Source organism: Myiozetetes cayanensis, unplaced genomic scaffold (genome assembly GCF_022539395.1).
Source record: "Myiozetetes cayanensis isolate MyiCay16 unplaced genomic scaffold, myiCay2020 scf12, whole genome shotgun sequence".
Taxonomy (NCBI): Eukaryota; Metazoa; Chordata; class Aves; order Passeriformes; family Tyrannidae; genus Myiozetetes; species Myiozetetes cayanensis.
In genome coordinates, this window is record NW_026086826.1 from 10,930,442 (window position 1) to 10,951,320 (window position 20,879).

The following is a 20,879-nucleotide window of genomic DNA, read 5'->3' on the forward strand; positions in this document are numbered from 1 at the left end:
AATGCAGACAGAGAGAAGAAGACCATAACCAGGAAAATAAATGAGCAGATGGAGAAAACAACAAATGAGGAAGTAACACCAGGCAGAGTCATGGCTGTGATTCCAGACGGCCCACCTGCAAATGTTTTATGGGGAGCATGCATAAGAAGAAGAATATTTCTATTGGCCATCTCAGTGTTTGCCTCCCATTACTGGCACATCCTACTTGCCCTAAATCCTGATGAATGCTGGAAAGAACACAGAAGTAAACAAAAATAATAACAGAAAGGGTTTATTCATGTCTTTGTAACTTACGAGGCTGCTGGCAGCAAACTGGGGAATCCTCTCAGGGAACCCACTGACCCAAAGCTCTCCACACTTCATTCCCCCTCTATTCTGATCCCAAGCACCCCATTGTCCCCATCTCCAGCTATTTTGGAAATCAGAAAAAAGCTCACAAAATAATTTGAATCCCTAAACCACTGACCTGTGAAATTACATTCATATTTTGAAGGCCCAGTCCAGAATAGCCTGATGTGAACAGAAAGACACACACCATATATTTAGCCCACAAACCAGAGCCATGCATATAAATTCCATACATGTTTATCTAGCTAACTCCCATTATTGTCCTTGACTAGATAATGCATGTTTACATGCATTAACAACTGCTTTGTTGTATAAAACTTGCTGCAGCAAGATTTTAACATAAGCTAAGACTAGCTTAAAAATCACATATTTTTCTTTTGAGTATATATGTAGCATTTAAGCAGTTGTTTGGAAAAAGCTCTCTGTCCTGTTCTGCAGAGCTCCTTGCCTAAGATTTGCTAAAGACAGGTGATCCTACCTCATCTGGTCTGGAAACACTGTTTTCTTTTGACCTATGAATTTTTTCTGGTTTACACAGAGTGCTCAGAACAGTTCCAGTCACGTTCGCTCCAACTTCCTGAGCAAGAAAATGTACATCAGCTCCCACCCCACCTGCCTGTTTTACAGATTTAGGAAGGTAGACAAACACCAGAAAAACACAAAAAGAAAACATGAGCACTTTCCTTCCCACTCTGGACCAGTATTTGCACAATTATTTGGAACATGAAGGAAGGAAACCACCTTTTCTCCAAATTTTCAAAGCAGAATCTCTAAATCTCTTCCACAGTTAAAAGTCATGCCTGCTCCATGTTTAAAAAGGTCCTGTTTCTAAGCAATGATGAAAATTTTGGACAAATGAAAATGAAGCTTTACATAAGGGAAAAATCTTTGTTACTTTCAGGATTGATTTCTATTTCATTATTCTTTTTTTACTGTTTCGTTTGGTTTTCTTCAAATGGTCCCCAAAATTACTAAGCTTCCTCAGGCAAGAGGAGTACAACTCACTAAGAATTGACCTCCAAAACCAGTAAGAGACTCTGACACAGCTATCCATACTCATAAAGTATGCAAACTGTATTCTTCCTTTCAGCACCCATTTATTCTGTTCCAGAATAAATATATTTGCTTGCAGCCAAGTCTGAAGAAAGTACAGTCAATAGACAGATGTGTTATATGTCTGGGTAAGAGAGTCCATTTCCTTTCCTTGTCACCTCCCATTTCTGGTAGTTCTATACTTTAAGTAAAGTATGACTAAAATCCCTTATTTGGCATGGGTGATTGCCAGCTGTTGAATCCAAAGCAGTTTAATTTAATCTAGACGACCACTGTCTGGTTCAAATGAAATATGAATATTTATCATTACTAAATACATGAATTATTCACATTATTTATATTAGCCAGAAAAAGAGTTGCAAGCATCTTTAAAAGAGGTGGTTATACTGCTGACTGTAAAAAGACAGAAGTATAAAAATGTTCCCAAATACTTTATTTATGGATTGAACATATACAGTTTGAATAACAATCTAGTCTTGGGAATATACACACACACACACATGTATATGCATGTATACATATGTATGTATTAATAGGCCAAGAACTGAGAGAAGGGCAATGTTGCTGATCCCAAGGGGATCAAAATGCTGTAGGATGAAAGCCAGGTAAAACAGGCAGACGATAATAAGCAGGAAACTGGGACTGGGAAAGTCTATGGTGTAAGTGTCCATAAGAAAGAGAAGGGAGTGGTAAAAAAGGGAGAATTTACCAGGACATTTAGGGAGAAGTCATAGACCCTGGAAAGGAGTGAGGAGTAATTCACTGAAGTACAGTCAAATAAAAAACAGGGAAGAAATGTGAAGCAGAAAAACTTGTTATAGGTGGTGATCCTGAGAAAGGGGAGCCTTTCCATTTGGTCTCTATAGTAGGCAGACAACTGCTGATAACAGCCTGTCTAGAATTTGAAGGGAGGAGCAGGGGTTGTGGGAGTGAGGGCACCCAAGGATTCAGCCTGAATGAGAATGGCTGGAGCGCCGGCTGCAGTCACAGCTCAGTGCTAACCAGTGTTCCTAATAAAGAATACATTTAGTTTTGGAAATGTGGAGCCCTCCCGTGTGATTGTGCAGCAAACTGTATGTACAGAAGTGTCTGGGGTCAGCTGTGTGGCACTCATAGCACAGAAGGGAACACAGAAGGAATACAGAGCAGCAGGATAGAAACAGAGCAATAGGCAGCTCTCGGAGGGCTGGGAAAGCTGGACATGCTTTGAACAAGAGGAAAATAAGGATTTGTCTGCATCTTCACCCATTTTTTTTTACATTTGGAGCATATTTTGCTGCAGAGATATGTAGTAACAGAACAGCCTCAGCTAACAGCTAGACATGTCCAATGCAGATAAAACATTTTTCCACATATCCTTGTGATTTTGCCCTCAGAGGGCACCTTTGGCCACAGGTGCAATACAAATGCCCTCCAAGAGTTCATGAGTTTTAAGAGGTGTGAGCAGAGACAGCACTGGGCATACTGGCTTGACTGTAAAGATCTGCACTTGACTCAAACCAAAGAGAATGGGATTTTACTTTGGAATCTTTTGGTTTTTTCCTGAAAAAAAACCCCTAATTTCATAGAACAATAGAATTACAGAATGGATTGGAAGAAACCTTAAAGATCAACTGGTTCTACTGGGGATCAAAGTGCTAACATTAAACCAATGACCATGGAGAAACTGAGGCAGAAGTTTTATTGTTAGGCAAACATGAAGGACAGGTGCTGTTAAATAATGCAGCAAACATCGAGGATTTTTTTAAATCTTAGAGAAGTCCAATCACTGACTCAATAGTTAGAAAAAACATTTGCGAATAGAACATTCTTTAAAAGCCTGTTACAGAGTACCCTGTCTTTGTTTTAGGACTGTCTACACTTTAAGTTATTGTGACCTAGGGTTGATCTGCATTTTGAAAACAAAAGTCATTTTTGAGTAATTCCATGCTAGACAAGCCACATCACATACTCACATAACTCCCATTATCTTATCATGTAAAATAACATTGTTGTATGATCACGTTAGATGCCGGACAAACCGAGTGCTGATGGTCTCTGCTCAGGGGGAGGACCAGCACAGGACTGGGATTGCCTTGCTGAAACCACCCAATATTCTGATTTAACTCTTTCTGCACTCTCTCATGCTGATCAGTAGTCTAGTGTTCCTCCCTCAAAGCATTCTGTCCACAGAAGAAGAACTATGCACATTCCTGACCTACCAAGGTGTATGAGAGGGTTGGGAGGGAAGATGGAGATGTTCCCCCTCCCAGCCCTAAATCTACAAGATGCTGAGAACAGCTCCAGCTAACCCCCATTTTTCTTCTCTTAGCCAGTGCATGACCTCTTCAGTGAAAACATACAACACATTATGTAGCTGCTATTAGTAACAGAACTGTGTAGTTCACAAAACTAAAAAGGTCAGATTAATATTAATTATCTTATAGGTATCAAGTTATATGCCATATATATTTCTGCTAAAGGTCAATATGGCCTTCCCTCATTTTATATCCATCTGCTTCATTAGGTAAGGGAATGTAAGCTAGATATAATGGATTTTTTGGTAGTTTTAATCAACAATTTCATCAAAAGCACATTTTTCACCTGTGCCAACAACATAATGGAAAACTAGATCAATACATTAATTATACCAACTGCTTTCTAAACTCTATTTTTAAACTAATTATGATAAGTGTTGTGGAAATTAGAAAGAAAAAAACCTTTACAACTAAAAGGTATTGCATTTCAGATTCAGGCAAATGGTCTCAAAAACACGTTTGCCTATTTTTATTTTCCAAAGACTTTTGTTATTGTTCCATATAAAAGATCAGAAATTACGAAGCCTTTAACTCTAATGTCCAGTGGCAAATAAGCAGCGGAACTGATTTTGGTAGCACATTACAGAGAGCAGGATGAAGGAACAGCAGGTTGCTACATGGTAGAAATGGCAATTGTACTATTACTCTAGCGAAAATCCAAAATATTTACTTTGTGGGACCTCCTCCTCAGATCACTATGGTGAGGATAAATGTCCTCATCAACTCCATCCATCCAAGGTTCTGTGACCACCCCAGGAAAAGAGGTTAGGCCTCTCTCAGAGGTCTCTGTCAGAGCCGTAAGGAAGCACCTCTAGAGCCATGATGTTTTTTGTTAGAAAGACTGTTTCCATACTGAAAGGCTTGTCTCCCAGGATACTGAGACCTATTAAGCCTAGAAAATGGAAAAAAAGGCTACAAATCAGATGAAACTTCCCTGCAGACCTTAGCAGGGTTTGAAAAACTTTTGGTCTCCAGGGAAAGTGGGACCTACAGTTCTCCCCAATTTGCCAGCCTCGTTAACTCCCCATATCACACCATCTATACCCACAGCTCCTAGTAGGTTGGGTATGTGCTTCTGAACAACAGGGCACCATGCAGAGAGCCACAAAAAAGAACCAGCCTGGGACAATAAGTCTCTACACCACTCACACAACACAGATCCACAGGCGATTGCCTTGGGGATACAGTTTATTACTTTGGATAAAAACCTGCAGAAATGTAGCTGTACGTATTCAGATACAGCTCACAGAGAGGAAGAAGTGTCTTTCCCTTCTTGCCTCAGAGGTTCCAGTTCCAGAGTGAACCTGCACTAAGTCAGCTGTCACAGCTCTTAGTCTGCAATCTAAGTCAGTTTCACACATGTACTAGTAACTAGTCCGTGTTATGTTCCAGTTTCCTTACCCCAAAAGGCACTTCTTTCAGCTGCTTGTTTTCCAGTTCTGGACAACACTGAGAAGACTGAAGTCAGAGCGAGGGATCGATTCAGCTGAAAATTAACAAAATAATGTAAGTTAGCAACTCTTCCATACCAAGGTCTATTCAGCTGCTGATCCCATTTCTTCCCTTCATTCTCCCAAAACTAACACATCCTTAACAGTTATTTTTTATTTTGTTCACATATTTTAGTTGCCTGATAAAAAGGAGAGCTGAGTTCTACATTATTTTCTTCTCCTTGAAGGGCTCACTGGTTAATTCCCAAAGACATCTTGCTTCCAGGCATTCCCTGAAGCTGTCTGATAGAGAAGTCTACACTATTTGGGGAACTTTAATTTCATAGAGTAGTATCACATGATCCTGATCCTCTGACCCAAATGACAGGTCAAATCTGAAAACATCTGGGACCAGATTCTTTGATGGTTGTGGCAAAAGGGGAGAATTCTAATCTTCCAACTGTGAAGTGAAGGGAGACCACTGCAAGTATTAAACAAATAATTGTGTGAGCAGTGGAATAAATTAAACCTGGTGTCTTATGAACTTAAGGTGCATAACAGGATGACCTTGGACTGAAGCTTTTCCGTATAGTCCTGTTATTTACTACAGCTCTCACCTCCATAGATTCTCTGGAGTCTCATAATTTGTAAGTTCATGCTGCACCTTTCCCTCAGCTGTGCAACATCAACATTTTTTTTCATCTGTCTAGCTCCTTATTTTTGGAAATTTTTTAGAACCCAGTTACCCTGAAACTTCTGTCATTTCATCACACTTGGTTGGAAAAGGCCACTAGATTCAAAAATTATTAGGGGGTACACAAGGACAGATACATGCACAGAGACAGCCTGATCACAGATGCCTTGTTTCCATAGGAAACCAAACTAAAAATAGACAGTTTCCTAAGTGTTAAAGATGGAATTTTTATTTGTTTTTGCAGTTGGGAACCAAACAGACCCACTATTCACATGGCTGTAGCACATGAGAAATATGAAGGAAAAGCAATCTTCAGTTTTCTGATAGATTTCCTCAAGTGGAATACAGTGACCAAAGACACAAGAGCCAAGTGTCCAAAGTCTGCAATCTGCTGGGCTGGATGACAGGTTGCCTATGTGACAGTATATGTGTGATTTTTTTTCTTTTAGCACTACCTTTAAAATCATTTGTTGTTTGACAGAAATGCAACACATGATGGCATTAAGTCTGTGTAAACTTCATTGTTTTGAATGATCGAGGCAAAAGTAAGGTCTCTGGTTTTTCATTCATCAAAAAATGATAAAACAGATGTTAACAATTCACTTCCCCCCCTCAGTTGCTAAGTATCCACCTCAGTGTGGCATGAGGCAGCAAATGATAGCTGGGCATACCATGAGTGAGAAAGCACAGCTTTCTTTTATAATCAAAATAATACAGTCATTATAATCTGCATATGAGCTGTGCAGGGCAACCTTTGGCTGCATCCTCATAGAAGCTAACATCTTACATATGAATGTCTTTGATGTATTCAAGGTGTTTGAGCTGAATCACTTGGGGATATTATATAAAGCTGTCTATAGAAGTGAGGTGAGGCTCTGGAGCGATGGATAGGAGAGGTGGAGAGAGTGACTGACAACTCAGGCTATCTGTGTATCATCCAGCTAAACACATGGGGATCTTAGGACCACAAGAACTGTATAAATACAGATAATCTGAGAACACCAAGGGGTCTCAAAACAGAAGGCTATTTTTAAGGTGTAGTAATAACACGGAAAGAACTTCCATGACATCTTATATGGCAGTACGTGAGACTGTTGCATGAAAACAACCTTTTAAACCCCACTTTTCATGGGACTGAAGCTGCAGGTGGCAGAGGCTGATTATACCTATTGCTACCACTCCACCTCAGGTGAGATCTGAAAGGCTTGCTAAGAGGCAGAACATGCCCCTACAGCGGTACAGAGATATGGATGCCTCAGCCATCACCAGCAAACAGTGGATGCAGCTGGAAATTGCCCAGAGAGTGGTATCATGGCATTTGTTTATATAGCTTCATGCAACAATAGACAGCAGTGTAACACGGTGAGGGGTCTGTGCCTCAAACCTCTATACAACTCAGCTGCTGCTGGGCCTCGTCTTAGATTTTACTGTAATCACTTTCTACTTCCTACATCAGAGTCATAAAATCACAGAATCGTTGAAGCTCTTTGAGAAAAGCACTATCAGACCATTGAGTCCAAACGTTCCCTCAGCACTGCTGAGCCCACCACTAACCTAAGCCCCCAAGTGCCACATCCACACGTCTTTTAAATCCATCCAGGGATAGGGACTTCACCACCATCCTGGGCAGCCTGTGCTAGAACCTGACAATCCTTTTGGTAAAGAATTTTTTCTGATATCCAATTTCAACCTCACCTGGTGCAACCTGAGGCCACCTCCTCTTGTCTGGTCCCTTGTTCACTGGGAGCAGAGCCCGATGCCCAAACCTGGCTCCACCCTCCTCTCAGGGAGGTGTAGAGAGCAAGGAGGTCTTCCTTCAGCTTCCTTTTCTCCAGTTTTTATGCTGCCAGAAAAGTACTGGGTCACTCCTAAGAATCATATTTGTGGTTTTTAAGGATGGGAGGTGCTCCCCCAGAGTGGCAACCCCATCCCTCCCACCAGCAGCCATAGTGCGAAAAACTCTGTGGCTGCTTCCTCCTCTAATACGGTCAGATGCCAACAAACACAGCCCTTGTGTGGACAAGTACTGCAGATGTATAACAACCTTGCAGCAATAATTAATAACCTTTTGAGGAAGGGTGCTCAGGGCCTCCTCGGGCAGCACACAGCCTACAGTGCGTTGGGTTGAAGCAAGGGAAGCCACGTTTTCACGAGACTCCTCATCTTTCCACCATAGCTCTGCTTTAGGGGACAGAATAATGTCCCGAATAAAGAAAGTTGGAACGTGGAGTAGGTGTAAGACCCCAGACAAGAGGTGAGCAGGCAGCTCAGGAGGGTGTCTATGCTGACCAGTGAGGCGTGAGGGAAGGAGACGAGTCCCTGAGGGTGCGGGGCTGAGGCAACCGCCATGATGGCGGTCTGAGGGGGAGCACCGGCCCCTGATCATAAACGAGTTAAAAGTCATGTCTGAAAACTTTTTCCACACCGCAGCTTGGAGGCTGGGTAGAGAAAAGGTTAGGAAGTGCTAGCTTAAATCCAGGATGGAGTTTTTCAAGGATAGGTTGTTACACACAGATTGATGCCACACTGTTGTCAATATGCCAGGGGTAGTTTTAGCTGTCAGCTCTGTCAGAGTCTGCCAACCAACTTTAACTTGTTTTCTGACTTTTCCAAATGTTTTCCAAGTTTTCGCTTGCTGTGCTGAGGATAAATTGTCCCTCAGTTTCTGTAAAACCACATTTGTTTACTTGTTTCCTTTTCATCTCCGTTTCTTTCTGTGGTTTTCCCTTTTTAGGGAAAAAAAAACACAAACCTTGCACCTTTGCCCAACCGTAATATAAACACAGTTCACCGAAACTGTCTCATAAACCATAAGGTTTTGCTCATCCTCTCTTGTGCAATACACACTTGCCTCCCTCTTGAGTTGGATGTGCTCCACCATGGCCCTGCCCAAGGTAAGGGACTGGGCAAGACATCCCAGAATAAACTCAGGAATAAACTGCTACAGCAGCTCTTTTCTGCGTTTTCCTACAGGTGAAGACTTCTTTCTTCTGGAATGAAAAAATTCAAGGAAAAATCTTACAGTTTGGTCAGAATTATCTGCCATATGTGCAAAGGATTTGAACAGGTAAGCTACAATCCTTTCTCCCTTTCCCAGAGCCTCCCTGGACTGATACTAAATAACTCCATTTGGGAAAAAAAATAAAAAATCTCTTATTGCAAACACAGTAATTACAGTGAAATAACATTTAAGGAATGTTAAAAGGACTGGGGACTTCAAAGGTTGAAACATTAGAAAGCTGAAATTAAGACTGCACTACTTCTGTGTATGCATTATGCTACATTTACTTGCCCGTGTGGTTTTTTATTCCCATATAAGATAGATGGGACAAAAAAACTTCTGTTTTTCCTCACAGTTTGCTGTGTGGTCCCAGGCCTTGTTTACTGTCCTGAGTTATTAATTTCCTCTTCAGCCTTTTACAGCACTTTTTACAGTCACATTTATATATGTGACAAACAAAATTTAATTTTTTTTTGTTATACAACCAGAAGGTGAAGTGAAATGAGGCACAGAAAGAAAAAATGAGGCATGCTAATGTTAAATCATAATTATTTTACTATATTTAACATTAGATTGTCATATTAATACATTAATTTGGGGTAACTACAGAAAAATGTGTTCTTATGACCGTTATTTTAATAAAATGCAGAAAGATAAAAATCTGGAGCAGTTGGATTACCTAAATGACATTAGTGAGTAATTAAATTCAGTCATTTTACTCCTTTGAATCCACTAAATTCACAGGAATAATATGTATAGAAGAGAATTTTAGATTCACGTTTCTTTCTGTTTTCAGTGTATCTAAAAAAATACATCTTTTCAATATACTCGTAGCTGATACTTCTTTTTTTACTGATATTTGAGTTTATTATACATGTTTTATGGAAATACTAAGTTAAACTTTACATGTTCCTGACATGGCCCTTTATGTCCTCATCTTCAGCTAGTTCAGCACTTCAGTATTTCTAACCCTTGTCTATCAATTTGGGCCCCCTGAAAATTAGATTCATATAAGTGACCATATATCACTGACTATGTGATTTGCTCATCACCACATGATGGCTTTAGTAATGGTACTTAGAGACTCTAGATCTCAACCTTAAGTGGATTTAGCTCTCCTGTAACTCCAAAGAATATCTACCTAATTTATTACCTCTAGTTTCTCAATACATGGAGATCCAGAAGAGTCTACTTCACTACTCAACCCTGGTTCATCCCAATGTAGGTCAGAACTATGCAAGGAATAAGGCAACAGACTCGTAGAAAAAAGCAGCATGCAATTATGTTATTAAAGATATAATGCATATGAACACAGTGAGTTCAATTTCAACTGAAGGAATAACATTGATTCTGTAATCTCTTTTCCCATAAGTCCTTGGCATTGAAAGATGTATAATTTTAGTATAGTTCCTGCCTGTCTTCTTTCTAAAAGGATCATAAATAAAATGGAAAACAGATCTTGCATCACACTGGCATCCCTCTGGGTCACTCCTGAGTCTGGGACCTTTTGTACCACAGCTTGGACCTCTGTACCTGAGCTAATGGAGCAGTTAACACGCTGTACCCACTGGCTTCCTATTGCAGCTTTCACCCCTTACACTTTTTCCATAGCCAGCTTCAGTCCTTTTCTTCCCTTGCTAACTTGTAAGACCTGTTTTCTTCTACCCTGTGAGTGTCTCTGGTTTAGGATTTTATCAGTAAGAGACTAGAAACAAGATCTATAAAAGGCTGCTGAACCCTTCTCTCTACCACAGTATGGAAAGTCAGGCTTGTTCTCTCAGGTATGTCTTGGAAAATTAATCAGGATGAATTTTGATAATGGGTTAGATTAAATGTAGTGATGGGGGACAGAGGCACAAAACCAAAACATCCCAATATAGGTTTTAGGCATGAAGTTGGTGGACATGAGATGCTCTGCAATAGTTGCCTGCATGCTTATCGCTACTCCACTGTAATTTAAATATAACATAGTCCCGTGTGAAACAAACTGTTTAACATATACCTCTACAGTTATATGCTTGTATACTGATTGTAATAATGGTTTATATACTGTAAATTCACATTCAAGTTTAGGTTACTCTCATTTATTTCTAGTCCTGTGTGAGAATGAAGTGGCCCTACTTTGTGTGTGTCACACTTTGCATCAAGGTCACTGTCATTCTGCGTCCACCAAGTGTTTCATGAAGGGTAACAGATACACTCTTAATTCACATTTCAAGTCAATTCAGATTTTCATACATATTGCCAAGTAAACAAACACTTTTCCACCTCTTCTAGAGTCATCATCCCAGGAGGAAGTTGTCATGTTGTGATCCAGCTCTGTGAGTGGACCTGTCTTTGATGGCTGTGGTAAGTCTACAGCAGAACTATCAGGGTTTTCTCACTCCAAGTCATATAAAGCATAACAGTAAAACATGCAAGAGGAGGTTGTACATGATATATCACAAAATGTGGTTTGGCACCAAGCACAGTAACAGTTTAGGGAACAGGCTGTTCTTTAAATAATATGCTTTTGTTTTCATGTTTAATTCTTCATGCTGCTGATTTACAGCAAAGGCTTTTTCTTAAAAAAAAAAAAAAAAGTAGACCCTTATCTAATGCATCAAAACAACAAAGTAATGTGGTTTCTTTGTCAAACATTTCAATAACTGATTCGGCTTTCTCAGAGGCATTTGTAGAACTCACATGGGAATAGGATTCTGAGGGTTTTTTTCACTTGAACCGTGGGCTGAATTTTCAAATGTTGATGTGTGCAGATGTACCTGCATGACTTCAAAAATCTGATTTTAAACACACAGCAGGTGAGTGAATATGTGGGAGAATGAGGGAAAACTTCAACATTTACCTAAAAATATCAAAAGAACTGTGAGCTGAGAGTGCTTTGGCAGAGGTCAAGGGGGTAATGTAATTGCTACCTTTTGAATTTGGGGTTGTTATGTTGTTAAACACAGACCCAGCAGCTAATCCTCAAAAAACGGGAGTTTCAAAGCTGCACTTAATTTTGTCTATTTTTCTGACTCTCTTCCCTTTCAAAAGTAAGTTTATTTTCTGTCTTACTAGGTGTTTATACTGAAAACACAGTAATAACTGTAGAGCAATGTCTGGCTTAAAGTCTGTAGTGGTATTACAGGTAACAGAGGAGTTTAGTGTGTGATGAGGAGTGTTGTTTGATTGTATCACTGTAGTCAGTTCTCTGGCTTCCTGTATTTCCAAAAGTTGCAAGAAATAGCTGAGTGATCAATTTTTCAATTCTATCACAAAGTAAAAATTAAAAAAATATGCTCTACATCATCCCTGAATTTAACATTCAAATGTAAATTAATTCTCTTTACCCCCATTTTTATATCACTTACAATTCCTTGGGAGTCTTGTCTTCTTATAGGTTTAGGTCAAATTTTAAATGACAAATACTTGGCTCTGAGGGAAAATTCTTAAACAAAAAGTAACAGCATTCCTGAAATTAGACATCTTTATTTTGAAAACGACCAGAAAAAAATGGTTTGCCATTTACAATATTTTCTGCATATTTTTATCAAATTATTGACCAAATCTGTTCTACAAAAAAGATAATTTTCTTATCTTCGAAACTTCCCTAAGAAGCCCACCCGTTTCTCTTTTGCACCCTTCATTTGTGAGGAAAAAAAAATAGAACAAATTTTGATTTAAAAATATGGAGATGAAACAGGGAAGGTAAAAAGTAAAATGTATTTCCACAAGATGGACCATTTGAAAGTGATTTTTATTCTGTCCTTGAGGAAATAACTCATTTTTCACTAAAATCTGGTGATAGATAGCCAAGGTATCTAGTCTTCAGCAAAGAATGGGATATTATTAGGCAAACCGGCAAAAATGGGGATTAAAGGGAAGCAAGTGGGAAAATTACTTATTGTACTAAAATCAGTGAACAACCATCCAGATTGTTAAACCAAGTGAAGACTGAGCATGAGTGGAGGGGAAGCGCTAAAATACTAAGAACTACTAGGGCTGAGCTGTGTTGGATTTAATGTGACTTGAGGCACTGACCCTCGTACAAGTTCTCTCTTTCTGAAACCCCTCATCTTGATAAGCCCTGCTTATAAAGCTCCATCACAATGAAGCTGACCATTGTAAGTGTGGAGGCCAAGGGTGAAATCCTGGCTCTGTTGACATCATTAACAGCTCTGCCATTGATCTGGACTGGGGCAGGTTCAGCCCAAATTAAAGCAATGGCCTTGCTGACAAGCCACCACCAGTCAAAGAGAGGCCCCGTTTTTGAGTTCGTCAATCCCATGCATTATATTCAATAAAGGTCAATAAGATGGAAGGTCTTGGATTTAGATGGCTTGAAAGATAAGCATGCCAGGCTGAAACAAGACTCCAGAGAAATCAAGGGACAGCATTATTTGGATATTTGCTGTATGGCTTGTTGGCGAATTTTAAAAATGTGCTCTATCCGTATTCAAATCCCGTATAAACCAAAGTAGAAGAATATGATCTCTGTGGGAAGAGGTCATGGAAACAATATCTGTGCACCTGCCTACAGATCTATGCAAGCATTTTCAAAACAGACATTTTGGAAAGAGGCAGCTAATCTATTATTGTTTCCATGCAGATATTTATATAAATCCTCTTCTTGTAAAATGCCACATACCCTGCTAAGCTTTGAATTTAGTCAGAAAAGGCGTAAGTTCAGCCTATGTAAATAAAATCTAAAACTGAAGTGATTTAGGAATCTGGACTTAATATGTGCGACTGTGTAAGAATTATCTATTAATTATGAAATCATTAATTTAAAAGGATAGTGTTTGTAAGTTTTTTTACTGACTCTTAAACATTTTCTGCTTGAATGTATTTCCTTAAAGAAAATCTAAAAATGCTATTTGAATAGCAGCAACCACCCTATCCTATCAATCAGCTGTACCTGTTAATTTAAGGCACAATCACTTGAACACGGTTGGATAATATACCACGTAATACCATGTGTGTGCCAGTGCACACACGCGTGTTTATCCGTACATGCCTTCGTTAATTTCCTTCCTGAGACCAGCACGCTTTGGAATGATATTTTAATTTGTTATTATGAAAGGAACGGCAACTGGTTTTTAATGGTTACAGAATGGTGACTCACAACACTGTCCCAGATGCTGTCACTGTCGCTATGAGAGCAGATTTGCAACATCTTGTCATAGGCACACATCAGTGCTCCTGCCTGCTGCCTTCATCCCAGAGGACAGCCTAACACCTGCTGCTGGCAGCGTGCCGGCCCTTCGGGGAACAAATGTTCCATTGCTGCTGGGTGATAGGAGAGGACAGACTCGAGATTCCAAGTGAACTGGCTAAAGGCAGCCTAGGGCTCGGTGCACCCACCCCAGCACCCAGATGGTTGCTGTTTCTGTAGGAATATTAGAGAGTGAGTGGTATGCCTATAGCTGTCTCCTATAAATAAAGGAAAAGAGAAAAGTCAACAGCACACTGGGGGATAAGATTTCTAGCATTTGCTGTTGTTTCTTAAGAAAAACAAAATCAGTATTTTTCCAGTCAGTATTATACTGATGGAGTGCTACGTGCCTTCTCTGTATTTATCCATATAAACAACTTTGAATACTGTGTTAAAGATACTTTATTTAATCGGAAAATACAAGCACAGGTCCACTTCTGGAAGGTTAATGTGCTTCTTTCTTGCAAGATATCCTTAACCTTAGAAAATTTACAAATCCTAGACAAAATAGACATGATTTTTATATTTCAGATAGTATTCAGCTGCCATACCTTTATGTTACCAGATGTTCTACATTAAGATGAGATGTAAGAACAAAACAAAAAGAAGAGTAAATACATTTTCTGTTTCTTTTAAATCTATTTTTCAATACACCTATCCCAGAGTTATAAGAATAAAGAATACTGTGCACTAGCTCTGGAGAGCCCAGATTTCTCACTGAGGTCAAAGAGAGCTAAAAGGACTCCTGGCTTGGAATAAGAAGCTCAGTGCAGTTCAGGATCAGGTCTCTTGGATAGCGTGTAATGCGTTTCTTTCCATTTATTACCATTCCACATCCAGTGGGGTGATAAAAGCAGCGTTACAATGTCTTCACTTCATGTGGATTGAATAGCAGGCTAATAAAGATGAGGGTGGTGCTTTTTTCAGCTGTTATACTCAAATTTCAAATAAGACCATTTTTATACTCTGCTTTTGAAAAGGCTTTTTGTCCACATTATTCCCCAAAGCTTAGATCAAAAACATGTCATGTTTCTGAGGGAGGTACAATCCAGGACACAGTGCATTAGTATTTCAGCTACTGTAATATAGATTTTGATACTCTTGAATTTCAGCCTTTGCACAGGAATCTGCTCCTGTGAAAATAGGATCCCTTAAAAATAAAAAGATTGATCATATATTTATAAAGGGTGGCTTGATCCAAAGCCTCTAGGTTTTGCAGTTTAATTCAGTGTGGTTTAAATGAATGTGCAGTGGAGCAAACCCCAGGTGATATTTCCCTTTCCCTGCAGTGTGCTGCACTTCTCTGCAACAAATCAATCAAATCTACATCACAATACACTCAGCAATACTGACGTACCAACAGGAGAATTCTGGATGACTTTCACTGGTTAAAGTTTCCCTCTCTTTCTCTTGTTAGGTTAATGGTTGGGATATGCCCCTGTAAATTCTTCTGAAAGAGCAGCATCATACAAACAGTGTCAGCACTCTGTGGTTCTTTGAACACATATTCTTGTGTTATTTTTTCTGATAATCTTTAAAGGAAGGTCCCAGATAATGCCAATTCCCAATAATCTCCCTGCTAGTGATCCCACCACTGGCCCTGGGCAAATTTCATTGTTTTCCTTTGTTCCACGACTGCTTCTGTAAAAGGATGCTAATAATATCCCCACCAGAGAGATGCTGGGTGAATCCCTGTGCCTGCAGAGAGCTTTGAAGATGAAAAGGCTTATTTAAATGTTACATATTGCCAATAGTATCATTATTAAAGCTTAAGGGTGCATTCTGCCCTCAGATGGACACGCGCAGCTGCCTCTATCCCTACTGTCCATGTTTACACAGAGAACTGTGCAGTGGGGCAGAGCTGTGCAGATCTAGAGACTGTGAGTTCAGCAAGGAAGCTTTGCTGGAGCAAAGGCAGGGTTTTATGTGCAGATGGCAGGCATGCAAATTTGGTATGATCACAATTTAGAGGTGCTTGTAAAGCATTTGCTTTCACTGAACTCTTTACAGCTTCAATTTCTACAATGATATTAACTGCAGTGAGAAAGAATAGAATGGAAGAGCAGAAGAAAGACTTATCATAAACCTTTGGATAAATCTCCTATTCAAAAGCGAGCTGATCTCAGGCAGCCCTGGGAACAGGGACCAGGATGGGATTCAGAGGTCAGGCTGAGCTCTCATGTCACATTGTGGGTTATGCTGCATGGATTGTCTCTTCTGCAAGGCTTCCTTGTAAACTGTCAATTGTCCTAGGTTCTAATGCAGGGAATGAGCCCCAAAGGTTTGATGAATCTTAAAGAGCCCTTCTAATCCAGAATTTTTGTTCAAACTGAAAAAATTAGGGAAGTCCTGTTATTACTCAAACATTGCACTCTGATTTGACATTCTTAAAAATACTTTTCCACTCTCCTGCATATGGCCTTTACAGAGGATTTACAAGCTAATCTGTCTGACTGTGCCATGTCACTCCTTGTGAAATTCAGTTGCAGTTCTACAATCATACTGCCTTTGACTAGCTTGCCAGGTGTAATGACAATAAAATTTGGCCTAATGAGTAGAAACAGCCTTGTTCTCAAATTTAAATCAGAGTCTCTTTGAATAGATTGTCATCTTCCACTTTTCCATACAGACTGCTTTGATTCCCTTTTTTTTGTTGTTGTTGAATCAGTAAACTTGAAAAATAAGGGTCATCTGAATTCAGAAACAGAATAAAGAAAACTGCCACTCTGAGGTTGTTTTCAAGATAGTGTTGTTAAATAGCAGAGATGCTTCTTTTACCAGGCAAAGCTGATAAAAGCATTTATTGCTTTATATCAGAACATTCTGAGAAGCAAGCAGAAATTAGGCAAGAACCAGGGTTTCAGGAGTAAAATAAGGAAGTTCCTGCAATTAATGGTACCTTCCAATACACTTTTTAAGGTCAAGAATAATTAAATCCCAAACAGGAGATATATGCATCTACCTGCTATTTTTTTAATAAAAAGATCAAAAGTGGGCTTATGGTTTGAGATCGCAACATTACTGCTGAAGAGTTCAGCACTAAGATAAGGGAAACCAGAGAGTGTGGGCCAAGCTGACAGAGCAAGCCAGTGTCTGGGCAGCTGCCTAAGTGCTTAAAGGGCTCACCCTGCCTTTTAAAGTTTAAGACAAAAACAAGTTAAAAAGAAAATCTTTCATTGAGGCTCTGTTTCCCTGGATAGGGAATCCCAAGGACAGATTCTGGGTGGTCCCCATAAAGTTTCTTTTTAACTTGATAGCCGAATTCGTGGGCATTTTTCCAACAGTTGTAGGGGATGAAATGATACTGAATTAATTCCCTTTTTAAAAATAAAAGGAATGAAAGGAACTGCTAGATCTCCATGCAACCACCTTTGAAATCATCACTATTGGGCTTGTCTGTTGTATGCAATATTCTGTATTTGCGTGACCCAGCCCTCCTTTGGGCTAAACAGCTGATCTTGATAAACTGGAATGCCTCTCTTGAGCACAGCAGGTCATTTGGGATGGTTAGTGTTCAGGAAGGTTATTAAGGTTATTTAGTGGTAGAATAGATGACCTGGTCACCTGACTTCTTAGAAAATATAGGCATCTGCCACCTCCAGCTCATATTCTCCTGCACTGTAGGAACCAAATACACACGGTAGAAAACCATGAGATGACAGTTGCTAAAACAATTGATTGAATTGGTTACCTGAAATACAAGGTCCAAAGCAAGTTAAATATCTGATAACGTTGTAAACAAGAAATCTTCAGGATCAAGAGGGGATTTTACTTGCTGTCCTTGTCCTCATGAGGCTCTGGAGCAAATGGCTGCCAATAACAGTGAGCCTTGATCTGCTGAAAGACACCTGAAGATATGTCCCAGTCACACTTAAATACTTAGAGTCAATACACTTGTAAACAGGGAGAGACAAAATCCAACATCATCGCCTTGATATGACCATTATACAAACACATATAAACTCATGGTCTTATCAGGAAACTCAGTCTCAGGCAAGTGGAAAGATAAAAACTCTGTTATTCACAGGGCAAATGAACACAGGCAAGAAAAAAAGTAAATTTTTGTTAGATGATGTTCATCTGAGATTTGAATTAAGAAACAGTTGTATTTTTAAGTATTAAAAAATACCTTTTATAAGGGCTATTATCAGAAAATAGTCTTAATTTGGAAACTCTGTGTAAGGGAACAATTTATATTCTCTTGCAATCAAATTTCCAACTGCTTACATTCTGGTTTGCTTTTCCCAGGCGTTCGTTCTCGGGTTGTCAAAGAAGTGAAGTAAATTTCTGTAGTTTGCAGGTGTTAAGTTGCAGGTAGTGAACTTTCATTTTCAAAGATAAAATTCAATAATGAGAAATAAGATTCTTGGAAGCTAAATGTAGTCTTGTGCCTATTTTTTTTGCATTCCTATCACTGCTTTGTTACTTATATTATTAACATTAACAATCAAGGAAGAGCTGTGAGGTAGATTGATGGTGTCCCAAAATCTAATTTCTAATAAGAATTGCGGACATATCCAAGAATACAATGATAATTGAACTGACATTTGATTCTGCATTCACCTGCACAGATATTAAAAACCTCCATGTGGCAAATAATGACTGTTCCATGGCTTGAAATAGTTTAAGGACACTTTCCAGCCCATTTACTCTTCAGCTAGGAGAAGAGATCTGAGACAAATCATGATCTCATCATGGAAAAACTACAATCAGTAAACAGAAATCAAAACAAGCCAAGCTCTCGCTAAATATTTTCTTAGTTCTAGGTACCAGTCAAAGCAGGAAAGATCAAATATTTGAGTAGGCATGAAGTCAGCTCATCATTATTTGTCCTTTAAGAAGTGCTGGAGGCACAGTGGTGGCTTGCTGGCCCTCCCACTGTAGTTTAAGCACTCAAGGCTGCAGTGGGATCCTCCCGTCTAATGGCTATCAGTAGTTATATTCTCCATAAATTTGTTTAACTCCTTTTTTTGTATCATCAGATTTATTATTCTCCAGAACACTGCCAGAGCTTGGGATTGGATCATTGCAAGAGTACACTGCACATTATTTATATTCAAAATATTTAATGTCTGTCTCAACAATATAGCTTTACTTTTTTTAACACTTTATATGAGGTTGATATTCCTGCTTGAGTAAACATACACTTACAAGTTAATAAAAATAACATTCTAACTGCTTGAGTGCAATTTTCCAGTGACCCATAAGATCAATTCTAGGCTCTTTTCAGTCCTAACTCAGCGTGAGTTTAACCTTCATCCGTGGGCCCACAGATTCACCCGCCATCGATCAACTGATGAACTTACCTAAAAGAACAGAGCATAAAATGCAAACATCAATTTAAATGACTGCGTGGTAAGAGCAAAAATTTCCTGTCAAACCACAGCAGGCTGAAATGAGAACTGAGAATGACAGAGAGGGCAGGTACTGACCCCATACTAAAAGATGTGCAACAAAGGCATTTGCTATAAGTTCTCATGAAAAGCCTTTTAGACAAATTAATTAAGCAATAAGACATGACAGGGTGTGAATCACTTGGTAATGATTTACGCCTATTGTGTTGTTAGGCAGAAGGCCAAAGGCCGAGTGCTGTCAAATCACCTAGGTGTAAATTATCATTTGATAATTTGAGCCCTGGAGTGCCTTCTTGTAATTAGAAGGTGTTCTATCATAAAAGTTTTCTACTTCATTCCACCTTTTTTTTCCATTCTCCACTTCATTTCGCTACTTAGAATTCTATCATTAAAAAGTGAACCTTTTCTTGCAAGATTATTTCAGACAACTAATAGCCTGAGAGGCTTTACACAACAAACCCTGTCATATACCACAATGCATAGCAGAGAAGTCAATGCAGGCATGTCATCACTGTAATTTAATCACTGTGCCTTCATTCATAAAGCCAGTTACAGACAAAGGGTGATATTAGGGTTATAAGGGAATGTGCATTTAAAATTAGTTGGAAGTTAGAGATGCAGAGTTGATGAAGAGGAATGAGGCAGCTGCACTTTCTTTTTTCAAATTAAATAGCACAAAAAAGATAGAGGGATAATAACATGAATTCTTCCAAGGTGCAGCATCCAGACATCTTTAGAAACCACAAGGAGAAGGCAGCTCAAAACCTGATTGTTCAAACTGAGAGAAGCAACATCCAGCAAGGGCTGTTCCATGCAAAGATGTGAACACCAACTCTAACTTTGGAAATTCATACAATGCAGCTTGTCAGAACTTGGGAGAAGGTTGTCACTGTCTATGTGTCTACTTGTTCTGTTATGTTATGTTTCTGGAGACAGGTTATTAAAGTAGCAGGATCTCCAGTTTGATTCAGTTTGCCATTCTTAGGTACCTATAGTCATTAAGCCTATTCCATGTACAGAGCAGAAAAAAGATCTTTTCAAGTCTAGCATAGAAATGGCAGTTATGACAGCCTCTTTTTCCCTCTTGTCTCATTTACGGCTCCAACATAGTTAAGGAAAATTATTTTATCATTCCTAGACATTAACCAAGGTCACAGTCATGTGCAATAGAACATTCTTAATGTTCTTGCATGACTAGATGACAACAGCCTTCATTGCAGAGTTCCTAACACTAAAATGATTGCCCATTGACAACAAGCAGTTCCAAGATGGAAGTAGCCAGAGTGAAATGTCAAGGCTAATCAAGGGAACATCTTTCCAAGCATTAACCACACTTAGAAATAGAGAATTACATTGTTGGTCAGCCATGATTTCAAAACCAGCAAGAAACCATCTTGTAAGTGATGTAACTGTAAAAACAGAACATGTCAAATCTGTTCTGATAAACTACTGGTCTTAACATTATTTTTCTGGAATTTACTTTTGATGTTTGCTTATTGATGACA